This window comes from Lepidochelys kempii, chromosome 9, assembly GCF_965140285.1.
Source record: "Lepidochelys kempii isolate rLepKem1 chromosome 9, rLepKem1.hap1, whole genome shotgun sequence".
Classification (NCBI taxonomy): domain Eukaryota; kingdom Metazoa; phylum Chordata; order Testudines; family Cheloniidae; genus Lepidochelys; species Lepidochelys kempii.
The window spans coordinates 29,143,286-29,162,827 of record NC_136388.1 but is presented as its reverse complement, the minus strand read 5'-3'; positions in this window follow the sequence as shown (position 1 = coordinate 29,162,827).

The following is a 19,542-nucleotide window of genomic DNA, read 5'->3' as shown; positions in this document are numbered from 1 at the left end:
GCCCATCATGCCTACATATTGTCATGCAACAACCAATATATAGCACATCACTGCCATGATTACCCAACAATGTCTTCATCTTCCACAGTGAGCAGGGATTTGGTTTGCACATCTTACCTAGTGTTTCTTTCAGTGATTCCACACAGTTAGTACTAGGTGAAAAAGAACAGGATTTTTTTTTTTGAGTTTTGCATTAGCTTTGGCAAGGTATATTAGACTTTGGCTTTGTTTGCTGCTTCGTGGCTGCCTCAGGTTCCTGGTACATTGGGCAAAACCCACCTCCAGTGCTATCGCATATGCCAATTACTGTACATCCCCTTTGAAGAGCTGACCTTGCATCAAAAGGTCAGCACTTCAAAAAACAGTGCTGTTTTCTACTTGTCTCCCTAAGTAGCAGTGAAGGGCAACAGTGGAAGGAGTTAAATTATGACTTGGCAAGTTGTACAAAGTAAAATACCCTTTATAGTCAGGGATTTCTTTTTCAGTGTAGAAAAGAGAGTACTATGATTTTTACTGGATGTAGGTTTAATTTCAATACCAACTGACAAGTTGTAATGGCACATGAAAGAAAGAAAAATTTTTTTGAAAACAAAGAAAAGCAGATGGGGATCCCTCACTCTCTTTCTCTCCCTCAATTTGTTTTAATTTACAGATAGTTGCTTAGCTGTCAGTGAAATCTGTGCACTGAAATTTTACCAGAAGATCTAGGATCTGATTCTGATCACATATTAGTTTTTCTCACCGTACTGTTCTGACTCATGTAACATTAGAGATCAGAACCAAGCCCTAGGTAGTTTGGTTTAAAGAAAATTAACTCACAGGCTTCTTTGACCCAGAAATCACTTGGTGCCAACTAGTGGAGGGCACAGTGGTACATAGGTTACAGGATCCCCTGCGTTCACCAAATGGGATCATGTAACATCTATATCAATAGTATGTGTCACACTGGACATCAAAATCATTTTGAAAAGTTAGTACAGATAATGTGTAGGGACTTATGTATGTCTACTGAAATGTATGCTCTTAAAATATGTGAGTAAAGACAGGTCACCAGAAGGTGATAAATATATTATAGGCAGGAAGGGGGTAATAAACAATTATCTCTCTGGCAGACCATTCTGTATTGTGTGCTTCTGAGACAACTCAATCAGCATAAGGAACAATGTACATACTTGGAGACAGGCTAAGTTTGCTATCTGGGCCATGTGCAGGCCCAAGGATTTACAAAAACAAAGGAACCCCAAGAGAAACCTCTGAAGACAGGACCTACTGGGGTTAGGGACCATATTCTGTAACTGCATAAATGAAGTGGAGAGGGGACAAGTTTCTTCCTTCAGTCTGTGAAGACAAGCCTGGCTGAAAATGCTGGGAAAAGGACTTGGGGTAAACTATTCTATAGAAGGCAGGGGAGTGTCTTGAGAGTAAAATTAGGCTTGAGCAAGCACATTATGATTCTGTTTTATATGTAACCATTAGTTTCCAATATTTTTACTTTTACTGCCATTTGAATCTCTATTCTTTCACGATAAGTATCTCCATGTGCTGTGCATCAAGTGCTGATCCTGAAGTAAAACTAGCAAGCTGATGTGCACTATGCCTTTGGGAGAAGAGGATCTGCGAGTGTTCAGTGGCTCAAAGGCTGGGCACTCCAGAGGGACACTCAGGGATTGGTGTGGATGCCTAACGCTGGCGTCCAGTGGGAGAGTAGAGCCTGGGAGGGCTGAAAGGGGAGTACCTGTGTTGCCTGTGGCTGGGGTTACCAGGGAGGTACAGACAAGGCTCTCTTATACTAAGGGCGGGTGGTAGGGAGGTACCACACAACCATGGGTAGCCCTGGGAAACATCACAGCTTCCTTTACAGATGTGTAATTGAACTGAGCCATGTTGTATTGTTGATTTTTAAGTGTTACTCTTCCTTGAAGCCCATTGACTTCAATGAAGTTACTCTCAATTTACATCAGTGTAAGTAAGATGAGAATTATGCCATTGGTCTTTAATGCATGAATTTAGACTCTCATAAAGAACATATATATTGAACTGAACAAAACCTAGCATTTTCTGTTCTCTGGGATTCATGTCAAACTCTTCTCTTTTTGGGTTTCTTTGTGTGGGTTTGAACCCCTTACAGATTCACTTTGAGTTTTGGGATCCATTCAGAATAGTGCTACTTGAAAACAGTCCCTTTCCCTCAAAGGTTTGCATTAATATTGTCATTCTATTTCAGGCAATTTTGCACTTTTCGCATTACCTTTTTTCTATTAAGTTTTAGGAGAAGGGCTATTCTTTTATCTTGAAAAAATGCAGATTAAAAAAAGTAAAATAATTCAAATGAAAATGGAAAGGTTCTTTTACTTTTGTTGGGGCTATTTTTAACACAGGATTTCCCAAGAACCAGAGTGCATGCCATGTGGAAAGCAGTGTATATGCAAAAAACTCATTGTAATGTCCTGGGATCCAATCCAAGCCCATCAAATTTAACTGGAGTCTGTCTATTGATTTCAGTGGGTTTATGATCTGATCCTTGATGCACCATGGGCCAAACTTTTGAAGCCCAAAGAATCAGAGGAGCTGATTAGACACTCCTCTGTTACCTCTCTCAGTTTAATAGCTTACATGCCATGTACGATTGTTTTGAAACAGTACAGTCACAGAATGACATACATCTGGATGCTCATGTGATGCTGTACTGACCTGGACTCTCTGTGCCAGTTTTCTCTCCACAGAGCTGACATGTATATACCTTGGTGCAGTGGAACAAATATTCCAGTGCCAAGATAGATGTGCAGCCCCATGTAGAGGGTGTTAAGGTAATCTAATTTTGTGGTGATTGAGGCATGGACAACTGTAGCAAGATCAAGATCTGGGAACAGCCCGTGATCTAACAATGCACCTAAGTGGGCAATACACTGAGACCACACCAAACTGACACTAGTACAAAATATTGCAGCCTGTTTGTTAAGTGGCGTTTCACCCTGGGAACATATCATACTAGTGCTTTGAGTTCTCCACTGCTTGCCAGTAAGATTCCAGGTATAATAACTGGCTAAATATATGAATCCACCTACATATTTAGAAATTGATAATATCAAATTAACTCTCAATTAACTCAAAAAATTAATTGTGATACAAAAATTAAGCATGATTAATCACAGTTTAATCACACTGTTAAACAGAATACCAATTGAAATTTATTAAATATTTTTGTATGTTTTTCTACATTTTCAAATATATTGATTTAATTTACAACACAGAATATAAAGTGTACAGTGCTCACTTTATATTATTTTTATTACAAATATTTGCACTGTAATGCAATTCACCTCATACAATACTGTAATGCAATCTATTTATCGTGAAAGTGCAATTTATAAATGTAGATTTTTTTGTTATGTAACACTCAAAAACAAAACAATGTAAAACTTTAGAGCTGACAAGTCCACTAAGTCCTACATCTTGTTCAGCCAATCACTAAGACAAACAAGTTTGTTTACATTTATGGGATATAATGCTGCTGACTTCTTATTTACAATGTCACCTGAAAGTGAGAACAGGCATTCGCATGGCACTTTGGTAGCCAGTATTGCAAGGTATTTATGTGCCAGATATGCTGAACATTCGTATGCCTTTCATGCTTTGGCCACCATTCCAGAGGACATGCTTCCATGCTGATGACACTTGTTAAAAATATAATGCATTAATTAAATTTGTGACTGAACTCCTTGGGGGAGAATTCTATGCATCCTCCTCTGTTTTACCCGCATTCTGCCATATATTTCATGTTATAGCAGTCTCGGACAATGACCCAGTACATGTTGTTCATTTTAAGAACACTTGCACTGTAGATTTGACAAAACGCAAAGAAGCTACCAATGTGAGATTTCTAAAGATAGCTACAGCACTCGACCCAAGGTTTAAGAATCTGAAGTGCCTTCAAAAATCTGAGAGGGATGAAGTGTGGAGCATGCTTTCAGAAGTCTTAAAAGAGCAACACTTTGATATGGAAACCAATGTGGAACCTGAACCACAAAAAAATAAAATCAACCTTCTGCTGGTGGTATCTGACTCAGATGATGAAAGTGAACATGCGTCGGTCTGCACTGCTTTGGATTGTTATTGAGTAGAACCGCTCATTAGCATGGAATTTTTTATAGCACACATATTTGTAATAAAAAATAAATATAGAGTGAGCACTGTGCACTTCTGTGTTGTAATTTAAATCAATATATTTGAAAATGTAGAAAACATCCAAAAATATTTAAATACATGGTATTCTATTATTGTTTAACCGTACGATTAATCACATGATTAATCTCAAGAAATATATCTCAAGAAATAAAATATGATCCAGGGTCTGAAAACTGACCTACATGTCTTTTGTGACAGTCAGATGGATGGGCTTTCCCATATACTTACCCAGGCTAACAAATGAGAACACCCATAAAAAAAGTTCCAGCATTTTTTTTGTCATCTTGGACATTAATCAAGGAGGTAAACATCAACAGGATGTAGAGCCAAAGAAGGCGTATTCATACGTGCACATGTACAACAGCTGTTCCAAGCAGATTCTCTACCTTGACCCATGCAGAATCCCACCATTGATAACAGAAGAATTGCTGGACTCGTCCTAGGCATACACAGACATCCCCTCCACAGGGATGAAGACAAGCATGCTGCCTCCACATGCTGCTGCCAATTGGTGTCAGAACATCAGAGCTAACAGTGGGGTAGCAAAAGGCAAACAACACAACCGCAACAGAAGCAGCATTTTGGAGTATATAATTATGAACCTATCTGAAGCTCTGAGCAAAAATTGTTAAAAATATATACAAACTAAAACAAATTGGGTCAAGTGATGCTCCTGGATTGGCTGTTCTGCCTTGCTAGCAACATAGGCACTTCCCTGACACAGAATATGGGGTCTGAGGTGAACTCCTACACCTGTAGAGATCTCCTAGTCATTATCACCATTCTTCCTGCTGCTCCTCAGTCTCATTCTGTTGTAGAATGCTCATCTATTTCCAGGTGGAGGGAAACATCAATCTCTTTTCCATACTGGATATCAGCCACAGCATCAGGAGAAGCCTGCACCACCTCTGGTTCTGACAAATGCCATTATGACTGTGTTTGTTCCCAGTGAAGCCTGGTAAGTCTTTGTTATGTTACCACATACCTTTACTGTTGGTACCTACGTTTTGGCCAAATGCCAGGAGAGAAAAATAGTCAGTCACTAATATTTGTTGGATAAAAATCATGAATTCAATTTTATATTCACGATGTGTCCGTTTATTAAGTTTCCACAAGCAACCATCTGAACAAGTTTTTGTTCACAAGAACACTTGCAGATAATTTTGTGAATACCTATGCAATTACATATGAGTACTCATATTGGAAATGTTCAGCAGATATTGTGAGAGATCTTGTATCTGCTGGAATCATCTAATCAGTGAATTAATATGTAATGTGGTGGGGAAGAGTCAAAATGGTTTTTGTTAAGAGAAGTCATGTCTCACCAATCAATTAGAATGCTTTGAGGGAGTCAACAAGCTTGTGGATAAGGGTGATCCAGTCCATAGTGTATTAGGATTTTCAGAACGCCTTTGATAAGGTCCCTCACGAAGGCTCTTAAGGAAAGAAGGACCCATGGGATAAGAGAGAAGGTCTTCTCATGGGTAAGTAACAGAACAATAGGAATAAATGGTCAGTTTTCACACTGGAGAGAGCAGGGAGCCCCAAGGATCTGTTGTGGGACATGTGCTATTCAATATATTCATCAATGATCTGGAAAAGGGGTGAATAGTGAAGTGGCCGGTTTGCAGCCACACAAAATTATCCAAGATAGTTAAGTCCAAAGCAGACAGCGAGGTCTTACAGAGAGATTTAGCAAAATTGGGTGACTGGGCAACAAACTGGCAGATGAAATTCAGAGTTGATAAGTGCAAAATAATGCATATTGGAAACAATAATCCTAACTGTACATATACAATGATAGTTTTAAATTGCTGTTACCACCCAAGAAACAGATCTTGGAGTCACTATGGATAACTGGAAACTTTTGCTTAATGTGCTATAACAGCCAAAAAGGCTAACAGTATGTTAGCAACTATTAGGGATAGAAAGGGATAGAAAATCAGACAGACCATATCACAATGCCGCCATATAGATCCATGGTGTGCACACACCTTGAATAGTGTCCATTTCTGGTCACCCCCTCAAAAAGGACATAGTGGAACTGAAAAAGTTTCAGATAAGGCAACAAAGATGATCAAGGGTATGGAATCGCTTCCATAAAAGGAAACACTGAAAAGATTAGGGCTGTTCAGCTTGGAAAGGAGAAGACTAAGGAGGGATATGATAGAGATCTATAAAATCATGACAGGCATGGAAAAAGTGAACAAAGAAATGTCATTTATCCTGATACACAATACGAAAACCAGGGGTCACCCAATGAAATTAATAGGCACCAGGTTTAATGCATACAAGAGGAAGTATGTTTCCACAAAATGCACAACTAACCTGTGGAACTCATTGCCATGGGATGTTGTGGTGGCCAAAAGTATAACTGTGTTCAAAAAATAACTGGACAATATCATAGAGGATAGGCCCTATTAGCCAAGATGGTCAGAGATGCAACCCCAACAGTGGATCACTTTAAAATTGCCCTGTTCTGTACAGTCTCCCAGAAGCTCTGGGACACTATCAGAGGCAGGATACTGGGCAAGATGGACCATGGTCTGAGTCTCTGAAATTCTTATGTTCTTAACTTAAATGTCCACATTGCAAAGAATTAATAAGTTAGTTACAAACAATGACTTTCATGAACAAATTTTAAAAATTGATGTCTGTCTGTGGATAATTCATAAGTAAATAAAATTAGTAAATAAATTCATCAAAATAAGTTGCTTGTTCCAAGTAGTTTTCCAGGCTATAGTAATAATGGTCAAGAATATCTTTATTGAGAGATTTTTTAGGCAAAAGGGGGCAGATTCTAAAAAGTTAACTTACATCACTTGAGGATCTGGCCTGGAGCTAGACCAATTTATACTAGCTGAGGACTGCAACTACATTTTCTTCTTTCTAACTTGTATATTTTGATTTGTTTTATTAACTTCTGTGTCCTATACATTTTTAATCAGCAGCACAACCTTTCTTACCTGAAATTCTGGGGATGAGGCAAATGACTATAAAGCTAACAAGGCAATATTTTTTATATCAAACTATCAATATTTTTTCAAATACATCTAGCGATGTCCTCTTACTCTCTGCCTAACTCCCTGTAATTACCATCTATGGAGGAGCTTTGTTATATTTATCCAACCATTGCATGGGAATCAAGCAGGAAAATATATACAACAAAACTGGTCACATTTGTGGTATGGATTCAAGTCCCTGTCAATGCTGAAAACCTTTATCTGGTGAGAAACTTCCCCAAATGCTGGAAATTCTTGTAAATGAGCTCTCATTTGAACATGAACTGAGGAAAACAGGTTTGACCCTTTTGCTAGAAGTCTGACAGCCTTCTTAACAAATATCTTCAAGCTATAACAGCTAACAGATACTGTATTTGCAAGATGGCTAAGAATAACTGATTAGGTTTGGTACGGTTCCAGTTAAGAGAAAAAGACAAGACTCTGCTATTGCAATCTCCTTTTTCCCCTTGCTGTTTTCTTGCATAACAATTTTTTTCCTTATCATTCCTCATTTTAATGCAGAGCATGGTTGCGTATTTTCTATGGTCAGTGGACACTTTATTTTAATTACTTCAAAGGTAAATGTGTTTTGAAGGCATTTGGCTCCAATTTCAGCAAAGAGAAACAATATAATTGTCACAGAACTATACAGGAAAAAAATGTCAAAACATGAGCTGAATATACCTGGAAAAAATAGATACATTAATATCTGTTTACCTTCCCCTGGACCTTTTTATAGTGACAACATTAACACAATTATGCCAGCGAGTTAACTTACTCACCAGCTAAGAGTGATCAGAGGTTAATACATTAATTTATCAACAGTGAAGATATTACTACTTTGCCATAGTAATGTGGTAACCATCCTCTTAACCATACATCGCTCTCATGTTTCCTACTCTATTGCATACTTAGGTTTTAAATTATTATTATTACTACTACTTATTTTTATGGCAGTATTACCCATATGATCCTGTAGGGGTCACGGGCACTACTGTCCTAGGCATTGTATGATCACATACCAAGAGACAGTCCTTGCTTTGAAGACTTTAAAACATAACTTAAAACTATGGCTGTCAAGCCATTAAAAAAATTAATCTCCATTAATCACACTGTTAAATAATAATAGAATAACATTTGATGTTTTCTACATTTTCTAATATACTGATTTCAATTACAACACAGAATACAAAGTGTATAGTGCTCAGTTTATATTTATTTTTGATTACACGTATTTGCACTGTAAAAAAACAAAAGAAATGGTATTTTTCAATTCACCTAATACCAAGTACTATAGTGCAATCTCTTTATCATGAAAGTTGATCTTACAAATGTAGAATTATGTGCAAAAAATAACTGCATTCAAAAATAAAACAAAGTAAAATTTTAGAGCCTGCAAGTCACTCAGTCCTCAGTCCTACTTCTTATTCAGCCAATCACTCAGACAAACAAGTTTGTTTACATTTGCAGGAGACAATGCCGCCCGCTTCTTGTTTACAATGTCATCTCAAAGTGAGAACAGGTGTTCTCATGGCACTGTTGTAGCTGGCGTCACAAGATATTTACATGCCAGATGCGCTAAAGATTCATGTGTCCCTTCAGGCTTCAACCAGCATTCCAGGGGACATGCTTCCATGCTGATGACGGGTTCTGCTCGATAACAATCCAAAGCAATGTGGACCGATGCATGTTCATTTTCATTATCTGAGTCAGATGCCACCAGCAGAAGGTTGATTTTATTTTTTGGTGGTTTGAGTTCTGCAGTTTCCACATTGGAGTGTTGCTCTTCTAAGACTTCTGAAAGCATGCTCCACACCTCGTCCCTCTCAGATTTTGAAAGGCACTTCAGATTCTAAGTCTTGGGTCGTGTGCTGTAGCTATCTTTAGAAATATCACATTGGTACCTTCTTTGTGTTTTGTCAAATCTGCAGTACAAGTGTTCTTAAAATGAACAACATGTGCTGGGTCATCGTCTGAGACTGCTATAACATGAAATATATGGCAGAATGTGGGTAAAACAGAGGAGGAGACATACAATTCTCCCCCACAAGGAGTTCAGTCACAAATTTAATTAACGCATTATTTTTTAACAAGCATCATCAGCATGGAAGCATGTCCTCTGGAATGGTGGCCGAAGCATGAAGGGGCATACAAATGTTTAGCATATCTGCCACGTAAATACCTTGCAATGCCAGCTACAAAAGTCCCATGAAAATGCCTGTTCTCACTTTCTAGTGAGATTCTAAATAAGAAGAGGGAAGCGTTATCTCCTGTATATGTAAATACATTTGTCTGTCTTAGTGATTGACTGAACAAGAAGTAGGACTGAGTGGACTTGTAAGCTCTGATGTTTTACATAGTTTTGTTTTTGAGTGCAGTTATGTAATAAAAAAATCTACATTTGTAAGTTGAACTTTCACAACAAAGAGATTGCATTACAGTACTTGTATGACGTGAATTGAAAAATATTATTTCTTTTATCATTTTTTTAGTGAAAATATTTGTAATAAAAATATACCCTTTGATTTTAATTACAACACAGAATACAATATATATGAAAATGTAGAAAAACATCCAAAATAGTTAATAAATTTCAATTGGTGTTCTATTGTTTAACAATGCGATTAAAATGGCAATTAATCACGATTAATTTTTTTGAGTTAATCGCGTGAGTTAACTGCGATTAATTGACAGCCATACTTAAAACACAACAAATGGGTGTAGCAAACAATCTGAGGCAATGGAATGGGAAAGGTAACAATGCTAGGAACACACAGTTTATAGACTCACCATTTCCGTACTTAGATGGTCTGGATCGCTTAGGGTACATCTAAACTGCCAAAAAAAAATACCAGTGGCAGTGAGTCTCAGAGCCTGAGTCTACAGACTCATGCTTGTGGGACTCACGCTATGGCCCTGTAGACGTCCCTACTTGGGCTCTGAAATCTGGGGTGGGTTTCAGAGCCCAAGCTCCAGCCTGAACAGGAATGTTTACATGACTATTTTTAGTGCTGAAGCACAAGCCTAAGTACACAGGCTCAGGCTCTGAGACTCACTGCTGTGGGATTGTTTTTGAAGTACAGGTGGCTACATTATACACTAAGCCTGGTTGTGTGGGGCTGGGGCTTGTGGACTCAGTGTTTTCAACCTGTGCTTGAGCATCCACACTACATTGTAAACCTGGGTTTACAATTGCTGGTCCTGGGTCTCACAACAATGCTAAAGTGTCCATACTGCACTACACAGACCTTCTGACTTGGGTTTGTGGCTTGACCTGGATCCATACTACCAAATGATAGGGCTTGATCCCAAATCCCAGTGGGACTAGGACTCTGACCCACCCCCTTAGCAGGGTCCGAGGACCTAGGTCCTCAGTGCTTGCGGACATGAGTCAGACTGATTTATGTGTGGATGGAAACAGGGCTTGGGCTCAAACATGAGAGAGTCTGGGCGTAGTAGACAGCATATTCTAAGGGCAAGATTGTGAGCTAGTGCAAATTGCCATAGCTCAATCCAAGTCGATGGAGCAACAGCAATGTCTACCAGCTGTAAACCTGCCCCTTCTTCTTTTATAAGACATAACCAAATTTATAACAAAGTAGAACCTTGGCAAGGAAAGTAGTAGGAGAAGCACTGATACCATCTCTCCACAGTACTACAGATTACTAGTTAGTACAGTAAGCTGAATAATTCACTACAGCTCAAAAAAAAGAGAGAACCATATTGTAAATTACTGATTACTGCAGGATAATATTCTCAATTAAAACTGTGGCTTTCAACTGAGAATCCCAAAGTGTCTACAGATGTTAAGTGAGTCTCAAAATATCCCTTGGAGCCACAACAGTTAGTTAGTAACTCCATTTTATAGATGGGTAAATTGAGGCACAGAGAGGTTAAGTGATTTGCCCAAGGTCACCCAGTAAATAATTGTTAAAGATGGGAAAAGACCTCAGGGTTATGTCGGCCTGGCAGCTGGGAGAAGTGATTCCCAGTGCAGGTAGATAGATTCACACTACTAGCTTGAGCTAGTGCACTAAAAATAGAAGTATGGACACTGCAGCATGGATCAACTGCCTGAGCTTGGACCCAGAGGGTCAGGCAAGCCTGGACTCTGGGGGCTGGCCCAAACCCCCATCCATGCCGCAACATTCCAACTGCTATATTTTAGCATACCAATTTGAGCTGAGGCTAGTGGAAGTCTGTCTACTTGCGCTGGAAATCACACCTCCCAATTGGAGGATATACATACCCCAGGAGATCTAACTGCAAATTCTGGTCAATAGCCATTAGACAAGTTTCCCTCCCAGGTATATTAGCAGTCCCAGGAGAATTGCACACATATTTAATTACAGTAGTGCCTAGAGGCTGCAAGCAGTATGCCATTGTGCCTGGTCCTATGCAGACACAGCATGCAAGACAACTCCTGTCCCCAAGAGTTTACAATCTATCCTACTAAACTAAAATATTTCTTGTTGAGGAAATCTGAATAAAAATATGATGTAATTCTTCCCAAGCCCCGTTTTGAAAATATACAACTTTGACTTGTTATCCAGAACATGAAAAAAGTCTGTAACAGAATTCCTCATGGTTAACATTGTTAGTCCTGTACTGTATTTCGACATACATGTCCTATTGCTTCCTTCAGAACCATTTCTGAGATTGTATTTATGATTCTCTCTTCCTCCCCACTCCCCAACCTCTTCAAGAGTATGCAAAAAGAATAGCTCAATAAATAGATTTTAATTGCATTAAACAGCAAATTAATATTTCCCTCTAGATATTCTACATTGTCTCAGCAAACCAGAAAACAAACTAAAAATACAGTCATGCACTGACGGGAGCCTCATTTACAAAAAGTTATTCCTGTGAACTGGCTTCTGGCCAATAGGTAAGAGTAACTGAGGTAATTTAAATATGTTTCAACACAGGAACAAATGCTCAAGCTCTGTTGCTCTCTTTGTTGAAACCCATTCTTTCGGAAAATCATTTTCTTTACCCATTGGACAACAAAATGCATTGTCAAGAAATTTTATAGCAATAATTATAAAAGATGTCCATTTGAACCCATTGAGGTCTTACTGATTTTACAACACCCAGCAGACCTCCCTGCAGGAGAACACTATATTTATGTTAGCAATATATGCGAGAATTGAGATCGTAAAATTAAATGACCACATAGAACTGTCATTTATATGATGAGAGCCTACATATGTGAAGCCTAGTTTATTTTGTGGCATAGGGTAGTACTAAATGGTCCACTCTCAGTGACTGTTTTTAATCACGCATTTCTTCACTATTTCTGCAATATTACATTTGAAGGACTGGTAAGCAGTTTGTTGTGAAATGTTAAATGGATACTGGCAGTACCAGTCTGATAGAAGTGCTCACTAAAATAGAAGTACAGTACATACTGTATGCAATTGTTTTATGAGACACATTATGGTTACTAGAATAACATTTCACCATTACCAACTGCTGAGAGAAAAGTCATTAAGATATTTGGCAAGCCAGGGTAATTTTTCAGCAAAACTATAGTACAAGACCTGAGAATAGCTTCTCTAGAAAGAGGCTAGCAGTCTCAAGAAAACAACTGAAGTCTTCTGTGTCATTTTATTCATAGGGTTTATTTTCAGTTTCCAATGAGAAAGCTATTGCTTTTGGAGAGTGAACAATTGAGCCTTAACCCTTATTATAAATGTGCAATTTCAGAGTAGCGATAATAAATCTTGCTGCAGTGTTTCCATTAAAAAAATCTCTTTTTAAGGAGTTTTTATGGTCTATACTGTCACACAGACATATTATGAGGGATTTTTAAAAACTATTGTTTTTAAACAAAAGGAAATTAAAGGTGTATTTAAGCACCGTTAAAGGCTGAGAATGAAACAAAACAAAAAAAAACAGAAAAATCCAAGTTAGAATTTACAGCCCATCCTTCTCATGTTGTTGAGATTGCAGCAATATGAGTGCAAAACAGCATACCCTCCCTGAACACAGTGGGATGAGTTCTAGAGGCATTACCTCACTTATGGCAATTTGTGACACAATCCTGGAATTATTTAACCTCCCATTAACATATTAGAATCTGAACTACAGACATCACCTTGCCCTCAATACTCCAAGTAAATATGATTTTTTCCCTTCCTGGACCTATACTCTAATGATGTGACAAGGCATTGCAGCTTCAAGGTGCAAACACTTTCAACAGAAACAGCCACTATGCATCATCTAACTAAATCCCTTTCTCTGTAACAAGTACAGTAATGACCTATTACAGTATTATCACAAGGTAACAAAACATAAGTAATGAGTCCCAATGCAACCTTACACTTCAAGTTGTCAGTGTTTCCAATGGAAACAATGCCTTCTGGTTAAAGTGGCCTGACAAGAGATCTCACGAAGGGCCTGTAAATGATGCAGGAGACAACTAAACAAGCTGCTATTTTATTCCCACAGCCTGTGACAATCTCAAAATGGTGACAGGTTTAAATAGTGGTTGCCATTTATCTAATTTGGAAGAAGACATTTTTGATATTTCACTTTATGTTTGATATCACATATTACCCAGGCATGGGAGCTAACAACATACTCAAACAGACTAACTACCTGAATGGATTCTAGCTCCAGAAAACAGATAAATGCGCCTAATTGGCCCATTCGCTAACACTAGAGTAACTCCATTGAAGTCACTGGAATTAAATGATGTAAAACACACAGGAGAAGAGAATTACACCCAGTGTTATTAGTGGTACCTGGTATAAGAGTCTGTGTTCCACATGAATGGTTGAGGTGGCTCCTCAGAAGAATGTGGGTGTTAGTGGATTTCTGATACTTTGCTACTTCTGTAAAAACTAATTTAAAACCGAGAAGGTGGAAAACAAGAAAAGATCATTATAGCCAGAGCACTTCTGATTTTCAAATGACTCAGAAAGTATTCAAATCTCCCGTTCATAACTATTTAAAAAAAAGAAATGTTACATTATTTTAAAGCAACTCAAATATTTTCTCCGGAATATTGTGGTAGGTTTTTCCTGTTCCGCCAACTAACAATAAAAATTGAACACTTACTCAATAAGATAAAACTAACTACAACAAACTTTAGTTGCCTCCCATGTTTTTCCAAATATTTAAGGCTTGATTCTGCAATTTTTTACTCACATAAGTTAACCTTATTCACACAGATAGCTCCATAGGACTACTCACATAAGAAAGGGTTTGCAGGATCAGGCCCTTAGTTCTCCTACATTGAACACTAAATTTCCTATTGTGTCAGACTATTACAGAGGTTCTTATTGCAAAAATAATTCAAAGATCTAAGTAAAACATTAAAAAGGCTGACAGAGCTCAGCCCCCAAGCCAAGGTCAGCACATTCAGAGATAGGATTCCCACTGCAGCCTTAACTTTTTAAGCACACATCATTGTGACCCCAATCCTGTAAATACTTATGTACATGCTTAACTTTACTAACTTGAATAGTCCTATTGGCCTTCCCTTCCCATAACATCTTTCCCCCGGTACAAACATCTGCTCAACCTGCAAGACACCCATATCAATATATGTTCATTTCCACACGCTCATTCCAGCCACCCCTCTCCTCTTGTAAATTCCTTAGTGGGACTATTCATAGTACTACAGTTAAGCACATGCATAAACATTTGCAGGATCAGAGCTTCAGGATTCCATGCAGAATTGAATAGTGAGATGTAAATCAGGTGATACTTAGTTAACATGTGACTTCTTATGATTATTAATACAACACATGTATAATTAATATATTTAAATATTAGGACATATAGACATTTATATTTTCTTGCAAAATTGCAGTTTTAAAATGTACTAGAAAGCGATTCATAATGCCAGATCAGAGAATGAAGTAAACATCATGAACAAGGTGCAGAGCATATACAGATCCATTCTAGAGCCACCGTTCTACAGCTGAACTGAAGGCCGCAGCACACAGTTACTGCTAAAGTAGTTTCTTGAACAAAAGTTTTAAACTTTAAAAAAAAAGAAACTAAAGACTGGGAGTGGATGGGTCATTACAAAAAGTAAAAGCTATTTCCCCATGCTAATTTTTCCCTTACTGTTACTCACACCTTCTTGTCAACTGTTTGAAATGGGCCATCCTTGATTATCACTACAAAAGCTTTTTTTCTCCTGCTGATAATAGCCCACCTTAATTGATTAGTCTCGTTACAGTTGGTATGGCAACACCCATTTTTTTATGTTCTCTGTGTATATATATCTTCCTACTGTATTTTTCACTGCATACATCCAATGAAGTGGGTTTTAGCCCACGAAAGCTTATGCCCAAATAAATTTGTTAATCTCCGAGGTGCCACAAATACTCCTCATTTTTTTAAGCTAACTTACTTTCCTCAAAATGGGGAAATATGGTTAAAGCCTCAGAGCCAGCAGCCACGTATGTTTGCAAATAAAATGATGAAATAAAAATTTAGTATTCTGAGGAAAACAAAGTTAACAACTGCATTTGTGAAGTTAATGTAAGAGTAAGTACCCTCTGGTCTGGATCCCTAGTGTTCAACTTTCATATTTATTTGATTTCAGTAAAAAAGAATAATATCAGTTATTCAAATATATTTTATGTTATATTTTTCTTTAAATGTGCCTGATCTATTGAATTAAATGAGAGTTTGACAGTGTTAGGACTACAGGACCAAGTCATGTATGAAGCATACATGGCAATACAATGGTAAAAAGGATTTTAATTTTTTCACCAACAATGAACGAAATCAAGTCGGTTCCATCTCCATTATCACTTTTTCCCAGTAAAATTTTTGGATGTTGTGTGTGTGTGTGTGTTTCTTTTTCAAGTGAGCTAAATTTACCTTCCTTTTGATATATTTGCAAACATATCAACCATAAACTTCAGATGGTTTTGTTTTCAAGACCCATGTGTTATTATGCCACAAAGGCTTGCTCCTCTGCATTGTGAATCCTTATCTCTGATTTTAAAATGTGAAAGCTTAGAGATTTTTCTTGATAATTTCTGTGCTCATTTAGGACCTAATTGAAAGGTCATTACAATCAATAGGAGTCTTTCTACTAATTTCAATTAGCTTTGTAACAGTCCCTTACACTCTCTCAAAAGAAAACGTCCAGACTTTTAAAAAGAGGCAAAGAAAACTCACATTCATTTTTTTATTTGACAGTTTTTTCCCCAAAACGAAACACTTGAGCAATACTGAATATTTCACCAGGCATGCACAAACCATCATGTCAACATAATGTAGTAAAAAGTTAAGCATGTGCCTAGTGCTTTCAGGGCCAGGGTCTTATGCAAGTGCTTAACTTTGAAGTTGATGAGACTATTTATATGTTTAATGGGACTACTCACACACTTAAAGTCAAATATGCGTGCACGGTCATGCTGCGACAGAATAAACTCATGTTCACACCCTACACACTATTGTAATAAAGTTTGTATAAGGTGTGCCTTGTGTAAGGTATCATTTGAAAACTCATAATTTGCTGGTCAGTATTGTTCTGATAAAATATGTGTGGCAACATTATATGTGAAGTTGGAAGATTCCCCTGTATACTATTAACACATGTTCCAAACTCCACAGTCCTGCCCAAACAGAAGTTGTCAAATGGGTCTGTCCTAAACAAAGGAATGTGCGCTTTGCTTACTTTGCATTTAAGCAGTAAACAGAGTCATCAAGCAGGAAGGGAAGACAAAGGAAGCTCAAATGGGTGAAAAACCAGCAGGGAATATCCATCGACATAGACCCTTTGGCACCTGGTTCTCAGCTGGAAATGTTTTTCAAGAGGGGGACTGAAACAATAAAAAAGAGGGACAAACACCTCAAGGAACGTCTCTCTCTCTCTCTCTCCCTGCCCATTGCAGTCACTGCACCTTAAGAAACAAAGGAAGCAGCAGTTGGACTCTGGGGGAGAAGTCCTGGCCTGAGAGTTTGGTCACTAATCTGCTGGAGCATGTGGTGAGAAACTTTGCTTGCATATAATATAGTTTGCTAAGTTAGGCATCAGTAAACATCTTATCTTTATTTTTCTTGTAACCATTTCTGACTTTTATGCATTACTTTTTACTCAAAATCTCTCTCTGTAGTTAAAAAACTTGTATTATTGTTTCGTCTAATCCAGTGTGCTCAAATTGAAGTGTCTGGGTAACTCCATTTGGGGTAACAAGTTGTGTGCATATTATTCCTTTAAAGCAGTGTTTCCCAAACTTGGGATGCTGCTTGTTCAGGAAAAGCCCCTGACGGGCGGGGCTGGTTTGTTTACCTGCTGCATCCGCAGGTTCGGACGTCCTGGCTGCCGCTTCCCGCAGCCCCCATTGGCCTGGAGCGGCGAACTGCAGCCAGTAGGAGCTGCGATCCGCCGAACCTGCGGACGCAGCAGGTAAACAAACTGGCCCGGCCCGCCAGGGGCTTTCCCTGAACAAGCAGCGTCCCAAGTTTGGGAAACACTGCTTTAAAGGAATAATGACTTAATATATTCATACCCTCCAGGAGGAGGCGGGTCAATGCATATATTTCTGAGGGGAAATCTGAAACTGGAGTGTCTTGGGGTCACCCTGGGGTAATTTTTAAGGCTGGCAAGAACCAAGGTGTGGCTGGCTGGCTGCAGCACACACAGATATAGTTGAGAGTAAGGTATATGCTGGAGGCTGTCTGTGAGCAGCAAGACATTGTATAGGGCACCCCAAGTTATAGGGCAGGGACACAGCTACTGGTTGGTCTGGATTGTGCCCCCGGTGTGTCACACATGAACCTTAATTTACTTTTAAGTATTTTCAGTATATGTTGAGTGAATCCACATTAGGGATTAAACATCTGAAAGAATAAAACAAATGTTATGCCTTAGCCATTTGAATGTCAATATTGCAAGTGTCAAAACTTGAGTTTGTAAAAGTTTCAAATGAAATTTACAGAAAACAATTGTTGTGTCAAAGAACATTTTTTTAACCAAGTTTCACTCCGGCAGGTATATTTTTCAGAGAGTTATAAATCTTGAATATAGTATTTAGAACTGAACAGGTAATTCACCCTTAACTATAGAAGCAATAACTGACATCACTATAATGCTGAACAGCAATAGTTATGAAAGAATTTATCAAAATGTACAGAACAATCTAAAACAGAGCTGGGATAATCTGCTGGGTAAATCAGATTACATTTTTTTAAACAAAGTTTGCCAGGCTTGCAAACTCTAAAAATGTGAACTATTCAGTGATTAGTGTTTGTAGTGTTTGGTAAATACATTATCCCTCAGCCCAAATAACTGTGAGTAAGATTCTGACCTTATTTACACTGGTGTAAATCTAGAGTAGCCCCATTTAAATCAACAGAAGTATTCGGAATTTGTACCACTGTAAGTGATACCGAATTTGGACCTCTGTCTTAAAAAATGCTTTGTGTTTTGTGATGAAAGCCATGCCCTTTTCAGTCTCCTTCTGATGGCCTTAAACAAAAAACAAAAAAAAGACTCTCAGAAGTTCTCTTTTCACTGTTTCAACAGCTTTCTTTCGTAGAATCACAGAACCTAGAAGTGGCAAAGACCTAGGGCCTGATTCTCCCCTCTATTATATTGGTTTTATGCTCCATTAAAATCAATTGATACTCAATAGAGGTCAATTAGTGTGAAACAGTGAAAAAAAACAGGCTCCTATTATGTAATCTTATCCACCTCCTTGCCAATGCAGGATTTTTCCTAACAGTATGTTCCTGGGAACTTTATTCAGTTCACATTCAAAAATCTTTGGATTTCCATAGCATCTACCAAGCACCCAAAAGTGTTTTTTCAAACATTAATTCATGAAATTCTTATAATAGTCTTAGGAAATTGTGAAACATTATCATCTCCATCCTAAAGATGGGGAAAGTAAGGCATAGATATGCTCAAGGTCACACAGGAGTTCTGTGACAGAGCCTGCAATAGAAGTAACACCTCCAGACTCACACTCCCCTGATTGACCACATCTTTCCCCCAGAAGGAGTAGGACTTCCACAACCCTGTGGAGATTTTCTCATCTCAGAATGAGCTAGCCTCACACATGCCTACAAGTAAAATCACCTTCAGAATAAGTTTTCATCAGTATTCCAAACTGCAGAGAACAAGTCCCTTAAGGTCTCACTGCAGTTATCCAATATCTCAAGGGATTTTAGTGTGACAGTCAGACTTAAGATCTGTGTGTATCTTTCTTGGGATCAAGAAGGAACTTTTTCCTGCTAAGGCAAAACTGGTCAGAGTGTCAGGGGTAGGGAAAGGCCGAGTTCTCCTCCCTCGTAGCACCATGGAGACCAGATATTAGGTTAAGAAGAATAAGAATAGGAATTCAACATTAGGAATTTTGCATTGCAGCCAGCGTTC